A 21879-nucleotide genomic window follows, 5' to 3' on the forward strand; every position below is an offset into this window, starting at 1 on the left:
GATCTATTCCTATATGATCTTCTTCTCATCTGTCTTCTCCATGGTAATGATCTACCAGAGTCATCATCAAATCTTCTCCCTTCCCATGTAGTTTTTCTCTCCCAGGGCTTTGAATGATGATATTGAGGTCTTCTATAATCAGGTGAAATTGGTCCATCCTGGACTGAAGTTCTTCTATTTTCCTTTTACTCTCCCAAATGGGTCTTGGAGGGCTATTCATCTCCATATCTCTATTAAACCTCACTCTATTCACTGCAGAGTTGTTTTCTTTGGGAATAAACAAGTTCAGTTACTTTCTTGTTATTAGGTGTTGTTTCCCTTCTTTAAAGTCAGCAACATCCCTGAGATATTTTTGCTTTTTTTTGAGCATTAATTCTTTTTCATTCTGAGCTATTTTTTCAATGATTTCTTGTTCCATTTCTTTGAAGTCGGATGATTCTGAAAATGGTTCCACCGTAATCCTCAGAGATTCAATTTCCGTTTCTACTTTTTTCAATTCATTATGCCTTTCCTTTACTATGAGTCTTATTAAACCTAATGAGCATGTGTCTAGGATATGGAGCCATTCCTTCTCAAAGCTGGAGGACCTATTTGGGAACGAGGGTAGTTTATCAATTCTTAAACCCCTTGGTATAATGTCTTCCAACAAATACCGTTGTAAGGAAATAAGTTCCCACCATACTCTATTCTCTCTAATAAGGGCTTGTTCTAATTTCATTATTCTTGCCTCTAGATCCTCATCTAAAATAATGGTAGACTCATGACTCCCTGAAAAAAATTCATCACATTTTTCTTTTCTGATACTTCTTTGTGCAAACATTGCAGCTGTTGTCCCTCCGTATAGATGACCAAAAGGGAATATGTATGCAAAAAAGATACAGTGGACAACTGCACACAAAGGGGCTGCAAAGTGGGGATTGACCATGGGGGGACAACAACCCCCCAATAGATAAGTCACAAACCACAAGAAATGGACAAACCTAAAACTCTGCACACATTATCTGTCCTGAGGAAAGGGACTCGATCCTTGAAACATAGGGCCTGATTCAGACCCACTCGCGAGCGGCTGTCCGCTCGCAAGTGGGTCGATGTTCTGGACTGAGCATGCGCACGACGGAGGGAGCTCCGTCGTGCGCATGCGCCAGACGCGATGAGCGAAAGAAAGTCCTTCGCTCGTTGTGTCCGATCAAAGGGGGCGTGCTGTCAATGTTGATTGACAGCACGCCCCCTTTGGTAGGCGTGCCGGGGGCGTGCCTCCCTGACGGGGGCGTTCCCACGGGAACGCCTCCCGTCAAAAGCCGGCCCACTGACATCACTAGTGATGTCAGTGGGAGTGATTTTGGCTCTGATAGAGCCAAAATCACTCCGGAGCTTGCGGTTGAAAACCTCAACCGCAGGCTCCGGCTCGCAATTTCAATGGTCGCGATGGTCTCGACCATCGCGGCCATCAAAATGCACGCTCGTATAGCCTGTGGGTGGTGACCCACAGCTATACGAGCGTCCAGAAGGACGCTCCATTTTCATGGAGGCCGGCCCTCATTCAGAGCGTGCGCTCTGCTCAGAGCGTACGGCTCTGAATGAGGGCCATAGACTCTTTAATAAAGCCCCCATTATGGGGTATGTTATTCACCTTTGAACAGTCTCCGAGTGCCGCCTATCAGTTATTTTGTTATATATATATATATTTTTTTTTTAATCAAATATATGTATAGATATATATAGGTATATAGGAATATTGATATATATATATATATATATATATATATAATATTTATATATATATATATATATATATATATATATATTTTAAAATCTGGGTTGGTATATATATATATATATATAATATATATTTATGTATATATATATATAGAGCTATATATATACTGTATATATATATATAGAGCTATTTATGTATATATATATATATTATTATTTTTTTCAAACAATATATATATATATATATATACAGTCAGGTCCATAAATATTGGGACATTGACAGAATTTTCATATTTTGTCCTCTATTCACCACCACAATGGCTTTGAAATGAAACAAACAAGATGTGATTTAACTGCAGACTTTCAGATTTCATTTGAGGGTAATTACATCCAAATCAGGTGAACGGTGTAGGAATTACAACCGTTTCTATATGTGCCTCCCACTTTTTAAGGGGCCAAAAGTAATGGGACAAACTAAACAATCCTAAATCTAACTTTCACTTTTTAATACTTTGTTGCAAATCCTTTGCAGGCAATTACAGCCTGAAGTCTGGAATGCATAGACATCACCAGATGCTGGGTTTCATCCCTGGTGATGCTCTGCCAGGCCTCTACTGCAAATGTCTTCAGTTCCTGCGTGTTCTTTGGGCATTTTCCCTTCAGTTTTGTCTTCATCAAGTGAAATGCATGCTCAATCGGATTCAGGTCAGGGGATTGACTTGGCCATTGCATAACATTCCACTTTTTAGCCTTAAAAAACTCTTTGGTTGCTTTTGCTGTATGCTTTGGGTCATTGTCAATCTGCACTGTGAAGCACTATCAATGAGTTCTGAAGCATTTGACTGAATATGAGCATATAATATTGCCCGAAACACTTCAGAATTCATTCTGCTGCTTTTGTCAGCAGTCACATCATCAATAAATACAAGAGAACCAGTTCCCTTGGCAGCCATACATGCCCACGCCATGACACTACCACCACCATGCTTCACTGATGAGGTAGTATGTTTTAGATCATGAGCAGTTCCTTTCCTTCTCTTCTCTTCCCATCACTCTGGTACAAGTTGATCTTTGTCTCATCTGTCAATAGTATGTTGTTCCAGAACTGTAATGGCTTTTTTAGATGTTGTTTGGCAAACTCTAATCTGATCTTCCTGTTTTTGTGGCTCACCAATGGTTTGCATCTTGTGGTGAACCCTCTATATTCACTCTTGTGAGTCTTCTCTTGATTGTTGACTTTGACACATATACATCTACCTCCTGGAGAGTGTTCTTGATTTGGCCAACTATTGTAAAGGGGTTTTTCTTCACCAGGGAAATAATTCTTTTGTCATCCACCACAGTTGTTTTCCGTGGTCTTCCGGGTCTTTTGGTGTTGCTGAGCTCTCCGGTGCGTTCTTTCTTTTTAAGAATGTTCCAAACAGTTGATTTGGCCACACCTAATGTTTTTGCTATCTCTCTGATGGGTTTGTTTTGATTTTTCAGCCTAATGATGGCTTGCTTCACTGATAGTGACAGCTCTTTGGATCTCATATTGAGAGTTGACAGCAACTGATTCCAAATGCAAATGTCACACCTAGAATCAACTCCAGACCTTTTACCTGCTTAATTGATAATGAAATAACGAGGGAATAGCCCACACCTGTCCATGAAATAGCTTTTGAGTTGATAGTCCCATTACTTTTGGCCCCTTAAAAAGTGGGAGGCACATATTGAAACTGTTGCAATTCCTACACCGTTCACCCGATTTGAATGTAATTACCCTCAAATTAAATCTGAAAGTCTGCAGTTAAAGCACATCTTGTTTGTTTCATTTCAAAACCATTGTGGTGGTGAATAGAGGCCAAAATCTGAAAATTATGTCAATGTCCCAATATTTATGGACCTGACTGTATATATATATATATATATATATATATATATATATAAATATATGTGCGGATATTAGATAGTTCTACATCTAGCTATATGTATATATCTAAATTTATATATATTTGTCTGGATCTCTCTCTCTCTCTCTCTCTCTATATATATATATATATATATATATTGAGAGCGAGAATATATAATTTGATAAAGTATGGGGAAGTCCAATTTGCTAACTCCAGCCTATGTAAATTAGAATTAAAAAAAATTAAAAAACAGGTGCAAATTTACACTGATTGCAATCTCATCAGAAGCAATTAAAGGGGGACATCAAAAGCGCAGTTGAGAAAACATGACTCTGCCAAGTAATCGCGATGGCCGCGTAGGGTGATGGCTGCGTCCGTCAGTCTACTACGAGTGTAGTCATTGCTCGTTCTGTTACGTGGTTCGGTAGGTGTGCCTTAATTGTGATGGGTGTTTACCTGCTTGCCTTGTGTGTGGCGAGCGATCGCTCGCTTTGCAGTTTCTCGCTCGCCGCAGCTGTGAGCGATCGCACCTTAGCGAGTGGGTCTGAATCAGGTTCTGTGTATGTAAGATATGGGTACATTTTCTTATCTTCATTGTACATTTTCCAATCTTGTACAACCTTCCCCACATTATCTGTGGATAATACAAGTGTATACTGTGCGAAATATTGCATGGAAGCAGAGTTAATGCAAAAGCATGGAAAAGTTTTATAGGAATAATTTATACAATCCAGTAAGATTAGATAGTGAAGTGGGCCTTGTAACTACAATAGAGTGTGCTTCTGCCTTCCTTTATGTAAGGTCAACTTTACCAAATAACTATGTAGGATAATTTTCTTTAAATAAGTAATTTCCTGATGTACCGATAAAGAAGAATATAAAGTGTATTGAAATGTATTGTCTGATATGCCAGTATTTTAGGTATCTTATTGTGGATTTTCTGGATCCTCATGTCAAGATTTTGATTCTAGTCTATTACAATATAGCAAGTAAAAAAGTAATTCTGCTTGGTCTCCATAACACGTATATCATATGTTGTAAAGACATCTAGTGCAAGATTAAATATTTGAAACACTGAATTCCAAGTTTCCAATCTAGCAACTTATTAAATTCAAAATAACCAGAACAGTTTCTAGTTATACATTGCTAACATCCACATAGTGTACATTGCTCGATTCCACCTGATGCACTACAATGCCCAGCACACCTAATCGCTCCAGGCTGCATCTAATACCCAGTTCTATTCTTCTTGTTTTATCCCAGTGTCTAAAGCCACCTATATTTCTGCCTGGGTTATTAACCTAAGAACTGGTTTAGCTGTTTCGTGTCTGGACTAACCGCCACCAGCACCTTTTCTGCACACTTCACCAATCCAGCACGCACCATAAGGACTCCCAGGGCTTAGAGTACTGTACTATTAAGAGCCCCAACTCTGCTAATACTCTGCCAATAGGTTACAGATCCAGTGTCCTAACAAAGGTCACTCTGTGACTCTAGACTAATGACTGATGCTGGTACCTGTAAATAGGGGAGATATATCAAGCCTTGGAGAGAGATAAAATGGAGAAGTTGCCCAAAGCAACCAACCAGCTTCTGTAATTTATCTAGCACAGTCATGGCAGGAGCTGATTGGTTGCTTTGGGCAACTACCCCACTTCCACTTTATCTCTCTTCAAGATATGATGAATTCTGCAAAAAGGCATTCACTGAGGCTTATCAGTGACAATGACACCTGCACACGTCAAAGCATCTCTGTGGCTGGATTGCCTCTATCCATATGCTTGTTTTTATATCCGTCATTATTATCAGTGCACACTTGCATGAGCCATTACTATGTGCAAAAAATCCATCTGAAACCTGGTGTAGTTATGCATACGCAGAACTCCATCAACACACCTTGCTAAACGTGTCCTATATGCAAAATCCCCATTGCCACCCAGTTACGCCACTTAAGCTGCAAGTGGACTTAATTTCATATGACTCAGCTTCTGCATCTCCCATAGTTGCATATGCTCAACTCTGAAACATACACAGTGTAAAAACATTCAAGATATGCTCCAGAGAAACTGACCTGCATTCAACTCTGCCTCAGTTCAATTGACTGCTAGCTTTCTATCTTCTAGAATAATTGGATGAGTATAGCTGTGGTACCCCGATAGAAACCTGTGGAACTACAGGTGCCAGCATGCTTCTGCAGCCAGCAAGTCTGAGGCATGCTGCACACAGCCCACCTCTACAGAAATGACAGGGACAACATGAGTTAAGGCAGCTAGAGACAATACAATGTTGCCAGCTGCAAGCCTCCTTACCTTCCCCTATTTGGATGCTCTGAGAGCGGGAATCCCAGGCAGGGAATGTTGCCCTGGACAGAGAAAGGTGTTAAATATGCCCTGCATCTGAAGGGAGCTGAGTAGTGCAGAGAAGAGCCAGTGTGGAGATAGAGTGTTGGTGATGAGCAGAGAAGGATTGATTAAGTAAAGAGGGATCTCAGCGACACTTGTAACCACACAAGGGCAGAGGAGACTGCCGCAGCAACAGGGGAAACCCAGGCAAGAGCTAATGCAGTGAGGGAAGCCCTGCCTGCACCTAAGAAAAGACCCTGCAGCCTGATCCAGTAACGTGTGTGAGAAACCTGGTGAACCAGCACACCTATCAGGACTGAGTGAGTACCTACCCACAACGCCCAGTATAGTGTCATGGCCCCTGACCAAGCCAGTAGTAAAGGGAGACACTAGTTTAGCTATAGGACAACTAACTTACCTTTAATTAAAAGGAAGCAGATTCCAGTTTGTGGTGCAGAACATCGCAAGCTTTTGATAAGACAACACCTGAGTTAACCTAAGGAGAACAGTGTCCATGTCACTCAGGATCATTCCCACTACTGTGTCTTTTGGAGGAATTAATCTTGCATTTAAGGGCATTATGTATATGCATATACATCCCTTCTTATATTGGGATCTCAAACCCTGAGCTCAGGTATACCGGAACTATATCCCAGGAATATTGTTATAGTGAACTGCATTGGACAGGGTTTACACTGAACACAGAAAAAAGGGGATTTGCCCTCCAGCACACTGTAGCAAAATCAACAAAAAATACTTAAATCCTACATAATAATAGAGATTCAGAGGTATTAATTACATACATTTGCAAATATATGAATAAGCGCCAGGCCAATCGTCAAGGCACCTCTATACTGGCGTCCCTAACATTAAGGGGTTCACGTCCAAGAAGCAGGGTACCCCAAAAAATTCCAGCCAAGGACCATCCCCAGGGCATCATTCAAAAAGGGGAAAAAAGATGATAGTGAAGTGTAAAGGATAGATGTGTAAGAATTTGAGTAGAATGTAACTAATACCTCTGAATCTCTATTATTATAGTAGGATTTTTTGTTGATTTTGCTACAGTGTGCTGGAGGGCAAATCCCCTTTTTTCTGTGTTCAGTGTTAACCCTGCCCTTTACAAGCACCTGTGCTAAGTCATTAAGCTGATCTGAGCAACCACCACACTTTTTGTATACTGGAACTATGGACCTCATTCAGAGTCGGTCAAAGCGGCCGCATGGTCGTACGCCACCGATGTTCGTTATACTGCGCATGCATAAAGTTCGCAATGCGCAAACTAGCCGCTACGATCAGAAATTTCTCTCTCCTTGAACACAGCCAGTCGGTAGTTTGAGTGACAGATGGAGGCGTTTGAGGGTGGTAACAGGGGAAGGTGCTTGAAAACGAGGGAGTGGAGATCCGAACGCAGGCGTGCCTCATTATGCGAACGGCGTTTTATGGGAGTGCATACGGATTATGGGAGTGCATAATTAACAAAGTAGCGTCATGGCACATGTGACATGGGAGGTTTTGCACTGACATGATCGTAGAGCTTAAGAGAGGGTACAAACAGTTCCGATGGTTCCCGACGGTCTCGATTAATCCTTATATGCCCGGAGATGACGTGCAATGCGTACGAGAAGGTGGCGTATTTTTTTGTCTTCCGACCGCTTCCTCCCCTTGGTCGGCCAACTACCGATCCGAACTTAGGGACGCAACTTGCGAGGGAATCATTTGCATATACGGCCCCTTTTCCCGTACGACCGTGCGGCCGCTTCGACCGACTCTGAATGAGGTCCTATATCCCAGGAAAATTGTTACAGTGAACTGCCTTGGTGTTATATTACAGGATACTTACTAAGTGAACAGTGATATTGCCAATATATCGGAAAAGTCATTTATTAATTAAATATAATGTCTGAAAGTCATTTATATTATTGCGTATAATATTGGAAAGTCACTCATGTTATTACGTGATCCATGGTGCATGGAAAAGTAATTCATAGATTGAGTGCAGCACAGTATATTGATACAGAAGTGATTATTGCCAATTTTTGATGAGCTGCATATCCAGTGTTTATATTGTTTGTCATGGTGGTATTCCCATCCTGTGGGCAGTGTTCCTTTACTCAAATTAATTTATTTAAAATAAAACGACCTCACGGAGGCTTGCACGCCACACCAGAGACTGGTCCTGTACTTCCATAGCTCCGCCATCATTAGCGAACCTGAATTGGAAACAAATTGGCTGAAGAATCAAGAGGTTAGTGAGTTGTATACACACTGTGAATAATCCCTACCAGGGTATTACATTTGGCATCAAGAACAGGATTGGGATAAAGAAAAATGTCGACAGAACAAGCCATCCCAGTGGGGGAGAGACAGGAAGATTGAATCGGAGCAAGCGGAGCAGGAAATGCACCACCCACAAGCGGAGCAGAAAACATACCACCCATACCTGCACCACCTGCAATGGTACAGACCAACCAGTTTACGATACCATACTATGCTGGGGCCCCTTTGCTCCCTACCTATAGTGGCAACTCTTACAGTCAAGATGGAAGCACCTTCACAGATTTCAAAGTAGGATGAAATCAATGTTTACCATATATACACTGAATGACCAACAACAGTTTGAAATTCTAGTGGGACAGTTGAAGGGCCCAGCTCATAGAGAAGTCATCTCATGGCCACCAGATGAAAATAAAACCATTGATCAAGTTATGAAATGACTGGCCGCCACCTTCGAGACACAAACCTTATTTGAACTAAGAGTTCTACGGATGTAACCAACGCTCTGGAGAGACCTTGCAGGACTATGCACTAAACCTACAAGAACCATTATGCGCAGTCACAGCCATTGATACACAAGAGATAAGGAATACCGATGAGTCCCTAATCGCTAAACTGGTTGAAGGGTCACCGGGAGAGAATACTCAGGCCCAATTACAGCTCCTAAGAAAAAAAAGCTGAAATGTTCCTTCTTGGATTTCAAAGAAGCCACAGTCGAAGTCATGGGACCAAGTGATAATCAGAGCTTGGAGTTGACAGAAATGCCTGAACAAACAAGTCCTTGAGGCCGACGCAAGTCACTCAAAGAAACAAAGATACTGCAGTTGAAGGGGCCCAGACTCCAGCCACAGATCCCCTGCAGGCAATAAAGAAACAATTAGAAGAACTGACTATGGGAATGGCGGAAAAGAAGAGGGGAATGCAAGATCAGGCAGGATTGAGGAGACAACATTCTGATTCTCTATGAGGAAGGAAGACCCACAGACCAGTTTGACAGCCAATGACGACTGATTTTCAGGTGCTGCCAGCGAACTGGCCATGTAGAAAGAAGCTGTAACCACCCAGAGAATTTAAACTCCACTACCCCGGGGATGAGGGCCAACCATCGGGGGGGAATAAGGGGAATAGATCCAGACCGGGAAGAGTGGTGGCCCCAGTATATTGGGAGATACCCGACAATACTGATTATCATCGATAGAGTCGAGACCCTAGCAATGCTAGATACCGGGTCACAAGTAACGACTATCCAGTTACCTACTTTTTGACGGGTCTGGGGAGATATCCAACTGTTGTCACCACCACCTACGTGGCTACAACTCATCACAAGTAATGGCCTCAGGATCTCCTGCGTAGGCTGCTGGGAGGCAGATATGAAGATAGGAAAGACTCTCCTCCCGCAACAAGGATGCCTAGTAAAAGAAACCAGTGATGCCAAGGTTACGCCAATTATACTGGGGATGAACATCCTACCACAGTGCTTTGAGAAGTTAGTGTCGACCTTGAAGGGGGAGTTGACCAAGGCAATGCCAAGGGGCCAACTGGTTCTACAAGAAACCATTAAGGTCCTACAAGGGCATTAAATATTTTTCCAGAGTAACGGAGAAGTCAGGATGGTATGGCTCACAGATGGCAAGCCTGTCAGGCTGCAGTCCAACTCAGAGACCATCTTGTGGGGAAAAACCAGCCGAACCAATGAAGCCTTGATCTAGCCATGCCTGATATTGGCCGAACGCGGTGTGGTGGTGGCCAGCGCGCTAGTGATGGTGGAGAATGGGCGAGTCCCAGTACACATAGTAAACCCCCATAATCACATAGTCAAGTTATATCAGAGCCAACCATTAGCAAAACTCCTGTGGACTACGTTTCAAGATGTTGTTCACCCATCTCTGCAGATCGAATAACAAGTCATGATGGCAGGGGACTGCCAAGAAGGTGGGGGCACCCCTGAGTGGTTGACGAAGATCCAAGTGGGAGATGCCCACACACCAGAAAGTCAGCAGCAGGGAGTCCTGCAAGAGGTCAAGGAATATGTGGAAGCCTTTAACTGGTGTGCAGCTGACTTTGGGGAAGTGGAAGACATACAACACCGAATCTTCACGGGAATGACAGCACCTATCAAAGAACGACACAGACCCGTGGCCCCGGCCCTATACCAGCCTGTCCGGCAGATGCTGGAGGACATGAAAGCCACAGGAATCATTAGAGAGAGCCACAGCCCATGGGCTGCACCCATGGTGTTGGTCCGTAAGAAAGATGGCCAATTACGTTTTTGTGTAGACTACCGCAAGTTGAATAACGTCACCCACAAGATCCCCTACCGTGAGTTGAAGAATCGCTCACCGTGCTCAAGTCCACCTGGTACTACTCCATGTTAGATCTAACCAGCAGCCATTAGCAAGTTCCCATGGCTGAGGAGGACAAGGAGAAGACTGCTTTCACCACCCCGATGGGGTTTTATGAGTTTAACCATATGCCCTTTAAGTTATGCAATGCACCAGCTACGTTCCAGAGGATAATGGAACATTACTCTGGCATCGAAATTTTGAAATCGTATACCTTTACCTTGATGATGTCATAATCGTCTCAGGGACATATGCTGAGCATCTTCAGCATTTAAGAGAGGTCTTCCAACAGCTGATGAAGTACAAACTTAAACTGAAACCCGCCAAGTGCCACCTATTGAAGCCGAAGGTCCAGTACTTGGGTCACATCGTGAGTGCCAAGGGTATAGCCCCAGACCTAGAAAAGGTCACAGCGGTTGTGGAATGGCCAATCCCAAAAACAGTTATAGATCTCCGAAGGTTCATGGGATTCGTGGGATACTATGGAAGGTTCATTAAGGACTTCGCTAGAATAGCCGCTCCACTGATAGAACAATTACGCGGGATCCCCAAAGATGAGTACAAGAAATCACGACCCATCGAATGGACAACTGAACAGCAGATGGCTTTTGACGCCTTGAAGAAAGTCCTCACCAAAGCTCCACTCTTGGCATACCTCGACTATAGTACTCCCTTACTATAGTACTCCCTTCTGCCTGTACACTGATGCCAGTAAACAAGGCCTGGGGGCCATCCTCACCCGGAAACAGAATGGTCAAGAACACGTGATTCAGTATGCCAGCAGAAGTCTCCAAAATACAGAAAGGAACAATGCTAATTATAACACCTACAAACTCGAGTTCCTGGCGCTGGTGTGGGCAGTGACCGAGAAATTCAAGAATTATCTGGCCATGACCCCATTCATGGCTGTTACTGATTGCAACCCATTAGCTCACCAGTCGACTGGCCAACTAGGGGCACTGGAACAGAGATAGGCCTCCAGACTCGCCAATTACAACTACAGGGTGGTGTACTGAAGTAGGCGTAGTAACGCCAATGCAGACACGTTATCCCGGTTATCTTATTTGAATGAAGATCCAATAGAAGACAAGAGGGAACAGGTTGAGATACCCAGTTTTGGTCTTCACCCCAAGGCACCCGAACAACATACTGTGATTTCAGCCGCCAACAAAGATAATGCTGCTGGGAGATGGGACGCAACAAGTAAATGGGTACAGTGGCAGGAAGAAAGTCTTTGTTTCTGCCAATTGAAGAAGTGGTTGGCCAGTCCCCATGGCCCATTTCGTGCAGAGTGGCAGGCGGCCAACCCAGAAGTAACCCAGTGGTGGTGTCAATGTGACCGACTCGAATTACAAGATGGATAGCTGATTCAACATAGTATCGATCCAAAGACTCACCTGCCAGTTAAGCAACTTGCGGTGCCTCAAGCCAGAGTGGCTACGATATTACAGGCTTACCATGATCAGTCCGGTCACTTCGGATGTCAGAAGATGGAATCCAGCATCCGGAGGATATTCTACTGGAACAATCTGCTAACTGCTTGACTTGTGTCACACACCAGCCCTTGCCATCAGACCAGAAATCGCCGCTGCACACCATCATCAGTCACCAGCCTCTAGAACTTGTCTCAATTGACCACGTTAACCTGGAGCCGAGTTGGGTGGGGTACACTTATGCCATCACCATCATCAACCACTTTACGAAATTCGCAGTGGCACTCCCAGTTCGTGACCTGACAGCCAAGACAATTGCCGAAGTCTTCTGGCGGGCTTTCGTGAGGCCATATGGCTACCCAAATCACATACTCACCGATCAAGGCCCGGCCTTTGAGTCCCAACTTTTGAGAGCTATGTGCACTGTGGGGATGCAAAAAGTTATGAACAACCACGTACCACCCCCAAGGGAATGGCGTGATAAATCTACTACAAACTGTTCTGCTCGACAAAGGCCAGAGTGGCTGACCTTGTTGGCTGAATTAATCTTCGTGTATGATAACACTATCCATGGCTCAACGGGATATACTCCCTATTACCTGCTCTTGGGGCATCCGGGAAAATTCCCAGCCGATCTCCAGCTTGGCCTCCCCAGTGAGAAGACCCTGCCGGAAACCACGTGGGAGCAGGAGCATCAAAATAGATTGCAAGAAGCCCAAGCCATAGTGTCAAGGTGCATGGCCCTTGTTAGAGAACGACAGAAACAGAACTATGATACCTGCGCTAATGCGAATTCAATACCCATGGGAAGCTGGGTACTGAAGAAAAATAATCATCGCCATAGCAAATTGGACTCCCAATGGGAACTCCCGCACCTGAAGCTGATATTGCTGTCTATTGCATTGAAAGGGAAGGTTGCCGTGGGCGAATGCTAGTCCATCGAGATCAACTCAAGCTCCACCACCTTCAGTATGACAAAGCCGATGCAGGTGGAATAACTACCATAGAACGCTCATCCTGAACCAAGTTGCTCCTAAATTGCTGAGTAATCCTTGGAAACTGTTGGTAGGCATGTATGGCCCTCTTCTGTATAGTCATGTATACCCAGGACAGGGTGGGTCACTGCAGATTTCAGAAGATGTATCTGTTCCCAAAGCTTTAGACACAAATTGTGACCCTGAAGAGACTGTTACTGGCCATGCATTGAGACACTTAACTAGAAGCACAAAAAGGACACCTTCTGTAAGCTACAGGGAAATGTATTGATTCTCTTATGCTTGATGATTACATGCTCTCTTTGCTTGTTATTGACATGTAATAATGTAATGTTTATGATGCATGGACTTTTTTATGCCTCAGTTTAGTGATGATATGCAAAGACTTTATTCAAGAGTTTACATGCACGAGGACGCGCATAATTCAAAGCGGGGATGAATGTGGTACCCCGATAGAAACCTGTGGAACTACAGGTGCCAGCATGCTTATGCAGCAAGCAAGTCTGAGGCATGCTGCACACAGCCCACCTCTACAGAAATGACAGGGACAACATGGGTTAATGCAGCTAGAGACAATACAATGTTGCCAGCTGCAAGCCTCCTTACCTTCCCCTGATTGGATGCTATGAGAGCGGGAATCCCAGGCATGGAATGTTGCCCTGGACAGAGAAAGGTGTTAAATATGCCCTGCATCTGAAGGGAGCGGAGTAGTGCAGAGAAGAGCCAGTGTGGAGAGACAGTGTTGTTGATGAACAGAGAAGGATTGATTAAGAGGGAGTCCCAGTGACACTTGTAAGCACACAAGGGCAGAGGAGACTGCCACAGCAACAAGGGAAACCCCTGCTATCAGCACCCAGGCAAGAGCTAATGCAGTGAGGGAAGCCCTGCCTGCACCTAAAGAGTGACCCTGCAGCCTGATCCAGTAATGTGTGTGAGACCCAGTGAACCAGCACACCTACCAGGACTGAGTGAGTACCTACCCACACCGCCCAGTATTGTGTCATGGCCCCTGACCAAGCCAGTAGTAAAGGGAGATACTAGTTTAGCTATGGGACAACTAATTTACCTTTAATTAAAAGGAAGCAGATTCCAGTCTGTGGTGCAAAACATTGCAAGCTTTTGATAAGACAGCACCTGAGTTATCCTAAGGAGAACAGTGGGCCTGATTCAGAGCCGGACGCTCTGGAAGAGCGCTCGCTCTGAATCAGGGCTTTTTTTTTTTTTTTTTTTTTGTGCGGCCTCCTGGCCGCTCACTTAGCTGTGGGTGACCACCGACAGCTATTGCGAGCGGCCAGGTTATGGTCGCGAGCCGGAAGCTCACCCACTGACATCACTCGTGATGTCAGTGAGGCCGCCCCCAAATGGCAGGCGTTCCTTTGGGAACGTCTCTGTTGGCCACCCCCCCCTGCCCGCCTCCAAAACGGGGCAAGCTGTCAATCAAAATCGAAAGCTGCCCCGCTTTGGTGCGAGACCCATAGCAATGTCATTGTGGTATTCCCGTCCTGCGGGCAGTGTTCCTTTACTCAAATTAATTTCTTGCAAATAAAACGACCTCACGGAGGCCTTGCACGCCACACCAGAGACTGGTCCTGTACTTCCATAGCTCCGCCATTATTAGCGAACCTGTAGTGGAAACAACTTGGCTGAAGAATCAAGAGGTTAGTGAGTCGTATACACACCGTGAATAATCCCTACCAGGGTATTACATAGATACTTTCTTGCACCAGTCCTGTATGATGTTATACTATGTGAGTGCACACTTTTCTTACTATATATTGGATGTATATAGGAAAAAAGGCCAAGCACAACTTTCACATGAAGTTTTAGTTTGTTCACGTCAAATAGATGAGTGCTTCTCTTTTCTCCTTTCTACCTTACGTTCTACTGGTTCTTAATGCACACCCTAACTAATATATATTTGCAGGAGTACAGACAACGAGTGCAGGGGTGTAGCGAGGGTGGCTTCAGTGGAGAACCTGCTCCAGGCACCTTCTCTGGCCAGGGCACTGGAGATCAGCCATCCGACAAATGGTAGAGCACCTACTGAGCTGAGCGTGAAACGCATAAAGATATCAGTGCCTCCAAACAGGGGGCATGGTGTGGATGGAGCGGCGTTTGTTGCTCCACCCAAACCACACCCCCAGTATGGACGCAATGATCTCTTTATGTGCTTCAGGCTCAGCTCATCAGCAGGTGATAGTGTCGAATGGCTGATCTGTGGCGCCCTTCAACAGAAAGGAGGGGGGCTGATTAAGGAGGCATATTTGTGTGTGTGAAGGGAGGGGAGCTTTGTTAAGTGGAAGAGGTGTGTGTGTATGAGTGTGTGCGGGGGTTGGTCTATGTGAGGAGGGGATATCTTTGTGAAGGTGAGAACTGTGTGTATTTGTGAAGGAGAGGATCTGAGTATAAGGGAAGGCTGAGTAAAGGGGGAGAGCTGTGTAAGGGGGAGAGCTGTGGCAGGGTCTAAATGAGGGGAGATCATTGTGTGTGTTTGAGGGGAGGAGGTATGTGTGAGAAGGGGGAAAATCTGAGTGAGTGGGGAGAGCTGTGCGAGAAATGTATACACTGTATGTATTTATATATATATATATATATATATATATACATTAATATGGAGCCTCATGGCAATATTTTGCATAGGGCTCTATGGGATCTTAATCCAGCTCTGGGACTGAACAGAAGGGAGGTAGGGTGGAGCCACAGGCAATAACAAAGATGGAGAAGGAGGCGGTCCCCTCTCATCTTCATCCCCATCTTCTCCTCTTTTCCACCTCTGAGTTGTGTCCCACCTACCACCTTGGCCCTGACATCAGCCAGCCAGGTTTGCACAGAGGAGAGAACATGGCAACTGTGTCCCTGCTGCTGAGGGAAGGCCTGAACCAGGCGCTGCTGCTGAGAGCCTGGGTCATGGCACCCATGGCTGGGAGAAGCCTGAGCGGTGAGTCTGGTGATTCACCGCTCATTTGATGTCTGACTGCTCTGACATCAAATGCCAATAAGGGGCACTACTATGGCATGTGTATAAGGGGCACTACTGTGGCATAATGTGTAAAATGGACACTACTGTGGCATAACTTAAATAAGGGGCACTATTGTTAAGCATAATGTGAATAAGGGGCTCTACTGTGGCATAATGTGAACTATGGACATTACTGTGGTATGAACTCTGGACACTACTGTGTAGCATAATATGAAAAAAATAGCCCAAAACTGTGGCATAACACGAATTAATTGGCACTAATGTGTGGCATAACGTGCATTGTGGCCATTATTTTGTAAAATATTGTGAATAAGAGGCACTACAGTGGCATAACATGAATAAAAGACACTACTGTGTGGCATAATGTGAATTGTGTGCACTACTATATGGCATAATGTGAATTGTGGGCACTACTGTGTGGTTTATTTTTAATTGGTGGAATTTCTTTAGTGGGTTGGCATATATCTAGCCCTAAATGTCTCAGTTTGATACTGCCTCGAATGTTTATTTTTATTTCCCTATAATTTTCCCCTATATGCTGGACACGACCCCTACCTGGCACACTTGGGGGGTGGGGGTGCGGTAGCACACACATGCTCCAGGCACCATGGCTACACGCTACACCTGTTGTAGAAGTCCAAGCACATCTTGTCAGCTGAAAGGACTTCTTGCAATTCCACAATCATTGTAGAACCCATGTTTTCCTATACCTCCTGCAGGTTAGCTTCATATTTGTAATTATTCACAAACATGTACTTTATTATGAATAAAAATTCCACAAGACATCTTTTAGACTAGAGCTTTATATTCCACAACAGTGTGAGAAACACCAATTTCCTAAAGGTGGCCAGACACATGGCGATCAGCACACAATCTCCACATGATCTGCACACAATTTGGTGTCCAATCTTCAAAGATCTCTCCTGCATCCAGACTTTCACAGTGCATCGTCTCCTAGATTGTCAGATCTGCCCTACTGCACGGCAGATATGAAGATGGGATGTGCGACCAGAGGGGACGTGCATTGCATCGTGATCGTGAGTGGGGACTCATGATTTACTCACGATTTTTCCATATTTTACACGATCTGTCGTTCCAATGTGTCGGAATCGGCCAGATCGGGTAAAATATCGCTATGTGCGTGGCCAGCTTAAGTCTTGAAAAGTCAGTAATAATAACAATCACACAAGATAATACACATACTTTTAATTATATTGAGTAATAACACGTTTGGGGAGATGTCCTAAGCTCTGTAAAGTGATAAATTGGAGAGTAATAAACTACCAGCAACTCAGCTCCTATCTGTCATGTTACAGTCTGTGTTTGAAAAATGACAGTTAGGAGCTGATTGGTTGGTAGTTTATCACTCTCCAGTTTATCACTTTCCAGAGCTTAGGACATCTGCCCTGTTGTAACAATTTTTGTGTCCTTGGGTAGTAAGTGCTGTTTCTTAATTGCTTATGTCTCAAAAGAAAATTATATTTATACCCCTCAAACTTTGCATTTGTGACCAGGACATTTTATACTTTGAATTTACCTATTTCAGTTGAGAAAAGGGTAAATTTGCATTTTCTTTTACACAATGTGAGAAAAAAAAATCAATTTATGTATGAAAATGAACATATAAAGTTGTACTAACATGACCACAAAAGAATTACAAGTGAGTAGCTATTTGAGATTTATGATTATACTTAATTTCACAAATCAGTCCCCAGATGTAGTCTCCCATCCTGTTCTTGTTATACTGTCCTTGGTAGCGGCGTTCAAACTCCAGTATATCCTGGTGGAAGTGCTCACATTGCTCCTCCAAGTGTGCTGCCATGTTCTTCTTGAATTTCTCAAGATGAATATCAAGAATATGGACTTTGAGCGACATCCTGCACCCCATTGTGACAAAGTTGTTCACCAAAGTTTCAACCACCAACAAATAGTTTTAAGCCTTGTGATTGCCCAGGAAGCCCCGAGCCACTGCGATAAAGCTGGTCCACGCAGCTTCTTCCTTCTGAGTGATCATCTTTGGGAATTCCTTGCACTGCAGGATCTTCTTAAGCTGTGGTCCCACAAAAACACCAGCTTTGTCCTTTGTCTGCCTTAGACAGCTTAGGGAAAAAAGTTTTGAAGGTTCTTTAAGGCTGCTGTATCCTTATCTAGAGCTCTAACAAATTGTTTCATAAGGCCCAACTTGATGTGTAGTGGAGGCATCGGTACCTTCCTGAAGTCCACCAGTGTCTCCCACTTGACGTTATTGGTTCCCACACAGAACTCTGCTGTGGCCAGTGTGGTCTATTTTAGTGCGCCTTGGTGTCCCTGCTGTCCCAAAGGCAAAGAAAGCATGATACTCATACAGCAGAGTGGGCTGGGCCGGTGCCATGGTTCCATTCGGTACAATTTAGCCCTGGTGGGGCTGCCAGCTGCCTGCAGCCACACAATGCACGCACATGCAGGGCTGCCCTGAGCATAGGGGAATCGGCGGGCATCAGCATCAGCCGCCGAGGACTGTACAGGCTGAGCACTGGGATGGTTTCCGGGCTGCCTGAAGACTCCTTGGATCTCTCAGCCAGTGATCCGGAGTCTGAAATACTGTTGAACTTTTTGCTTCAGGCTCCTCAGATCACTGGCTGAGAGATCCAAGGAGTCTTTCGGCAGCCTGGCCCCCACCACAGTGCTCAGCCTGTACAGTCCCCGGCAGCATCAGAGATGACAGCACAGCACTACAGCAGGCTTAGCAACAGCTGCATGTAGAATAAAGTTGCAGACTCAGAGGAGCCTACAGCCAAAAAGCAGAACTCTCTCTGAGTTAATGAAGATGACAGAAGATGGCCCTTTGCTTTCTGGCCAGCATTGTTATAAGTAAGTGTAGCCTGGGTGGACCCTGGCCATCTGGGTGGAGAGAGGAAAATACCATGTGGGATAGGGGTGCGGGGGAATCACTGTGGGATGGGATAGGGAGAAAGCACTTTGTTGGATGGGGCAGGATAAAGTACTATGTTGGATGGGGGAAGTATAAAGCACTATGTTGGATGGGGGGGAGGGGAAAGCACTATTTTGGATGGGGTGCACAGTGTGAGTGGGTTTTGGGATGGGAAGCACAATGTGGGTGCGATGGGGAGCACAGTGTGGGTGGGATGGGGAGCACAGTATAGGTGGGATGAGGGAAGGGGAGCACAGTATGTGTTTTTACTTGTGTGGATAGATAGATATGAGATAGATAGATAGATAGATAGATGTGAGATAGATAGATAGATAGATAGATAGATATGAGATAGATAGATAGATAGGAGGGTTTTTTTCTGCAAAAGAACGGGACCACTTGTTTGTGTTTGCCCCCCAGGCTGAAAGTTGCCACCCAGCCCCTGAGCAGAGATTTGGCTGAATGCTCTGTCCTGGCGGTGGCTGTGATATACATCCAGCTAATCCCCGGTGAGCTTACCATTCCCTCAGACTCCAGAATATGAATCTGCATTTGGAGGTACAGTCAGTGTTATTGTGCTCCCCTAGGCTGAGTTGGACTTCTCTGGAGCCCCTACATTGCATCCACACTGAAGTATCAGAACTGTCCTGGGAAATAAGCACATTTCAAAATATCTCTGACCAGGTCACAAAAACATAGTTTGTGGGGAATAATTGCCATTTTCTATACTCTTGGGGCATATGCAATTAGGAAATAACACTTCAAACACAAGGACAAACAAAAAAATAAAATTTGTTACATAGTGTAATTAGTATTTTTAATTATAAATACACTTAGTTGCTACTATAATGGTTCGACCCCAGATACAAATATAGGGCCTGATTCACTAAGGAGTGCAATTCTGCTTATACACATGTACCGCAGTTGCTAATATCAGCGGTGCTATTTAAATGTTTGCATTCAGATTGCAAACGCAGCCTAGCATAAGGACGCCCACTTCCCCTTACTCACATTCGTATACTAGGGGAACATAGCGAAACAATTGGTAACATCGAATGACATGAGACCCATAAGCACACTTGCACAAGACACTCAGAAATTGCTAATATCCACGCACACTATCAGTGCTATGGCTGTTTATGGCCACACACTGGATAATTTATGCACGGCCCTGCAATGGCATGCCTGCGTTTGCCCAACCACCCCCCCATCACCACCCACTAACGGCACTTTCTGTCAATCACTGTGCTCTGGGTCTGCGTAGCCTCTGCAATTGCAATTCTATTTGCAATTGCTAGTTCGCGCACTGCGATGCATACGCATGTGTTGAACGCAACAATCGACCGATTGCGTGCGTCTTTGCAACTGCAATCCAAGATGAATCAGGCCCATAGGGGACAATTCAATCTCTGCATTGTTTGCAAGCGCCATTGGAACGCTGTGTGAATGGTCAGAAAGCTGGCACCTCTTGTCCACCAACAACGCCAGTGTTCTGTCGCACAACATAGAGGTATGCAGGAAAGCCTGCAATGTTAGGCTACCGTCATTATTGAGGATGTGCACAACTGAACATCATGATTGCAATCACAAAAATATTATTCCTCTATTAGAATAGTGTCACTCTATCCACGCACAGTTACCCGCAAGTACTTGTACGTGATTATGTGTCAGATGTTATTGAAAAAGATTACAATTAAAAGAATGATGTTGGTAAGTGACAATGCCTGATAAAATTTGGGGTCAGTGTCAGTTATCAGTGACAAGTATCATCTGAATTGAAAAATTGTTGTCATTGACAAGTGATAAGGATAACGGACAAAGTCTGGGTCAATTGAAAGTGAAAAATTTACTCAGTTAAAATCATCATGAAATGTAAAGTAAGTTCCCAGACCCTGTTATATAGCATAAGCTTCAGATACGCTGCCAACAATTAACGTTTAGGAAAATGCACATATTAAATGTACCATGGTCCATAAGCAAATAAACCATGAAAGTTTATCCCATTCCATGCTATGTCCCATGAGAAGTTTAGTGAATGGTACAGCTGATTGATCTGTTATTTAATTTAGGAATAAATAGTATAGGTCTCAATTAGCACTCCTATGGGTCAGCAGGCCTATGTAACTCCCTAGTCACCCAGATAGGATTATAAAAAGATAGCAATGCAAAAAAGACACCCCTCTGATGAAATCCCCTTGGGGAAGAAATGCATTAAGGAGAGCTATATTATATTTACCTGCATGGATTATCTTTGTATCAGCAAGTGGCATTTGTCGCCTATCAACCACTCACTACTGCGCTCAAAGGACTCTGTGAGCTTACAGCTAAAGGCGAGACACCATTTTCATTGTGGTCATTTAAGCTAAGTGAGTGCCCGGGAGAAGACACTTACATTGGGTAGCACCTCATTGTTCCAGCCACCTGCCGCAAACTACTGTGCTCTTGGGAGCCGACAGATTACACAGATGGGATGCCACATATTACCATCACGGCCACTAATAACAGCGGAGGATGGCTGAGCGGCTAAGCTGCACTTTATATATCATAATGGGTGAATGCGATGTGATGTATTCTGCCGGTCATAGTATGCATGCCGACGTTGGTACCACCGGTATTCATGACGATCACTGCAAAGGAGCACTCTGTTGGTACCAACGGCCCTGTGCGATGGAGGGGACTTCTGGATCTATGACCCAGAAGCCTCTCTGGCGTCCTTCTCTGCATGCGTCATGGGTGCTGCTGAGAAGGATCCGATTGGATCCCTCTATCAGCACTTAGCGGAGAGAAGCCAACCAAGTCCCAGAGTGCATCGCATTCTGGGGCTTGGTGCATATGAGACATGCGGTCAAATCCGCTTTTTCAGGGTTTGCCTGCATTTTTCCCTTGATGCATCCCGCCCAGTGTCCTAAAGAAGCCGGGACGAGACACCGTAGATAACTGCTGCGGCTATTTAAAACAATGCAGTCTGCAGAGCTGTTAGCTGCGTTTAACACA

The sequence above is a fragment of the Taudactylus pleione genome, unplaced genomic scaffold (genome assembly GCF_031769625.1).
Source record: "Taudactylus pleione unplaced genomic scaffold, aTauple2 ptg000026l, whole genome shotgun sequence".
Classification (NCBI taxonomy): domain Eukaryota; kingdom Metazoa; phylum Chordata; class Amphibia; order Anura; family Myobatrachidae; genus Taudactylus; species Taudactylus pleione.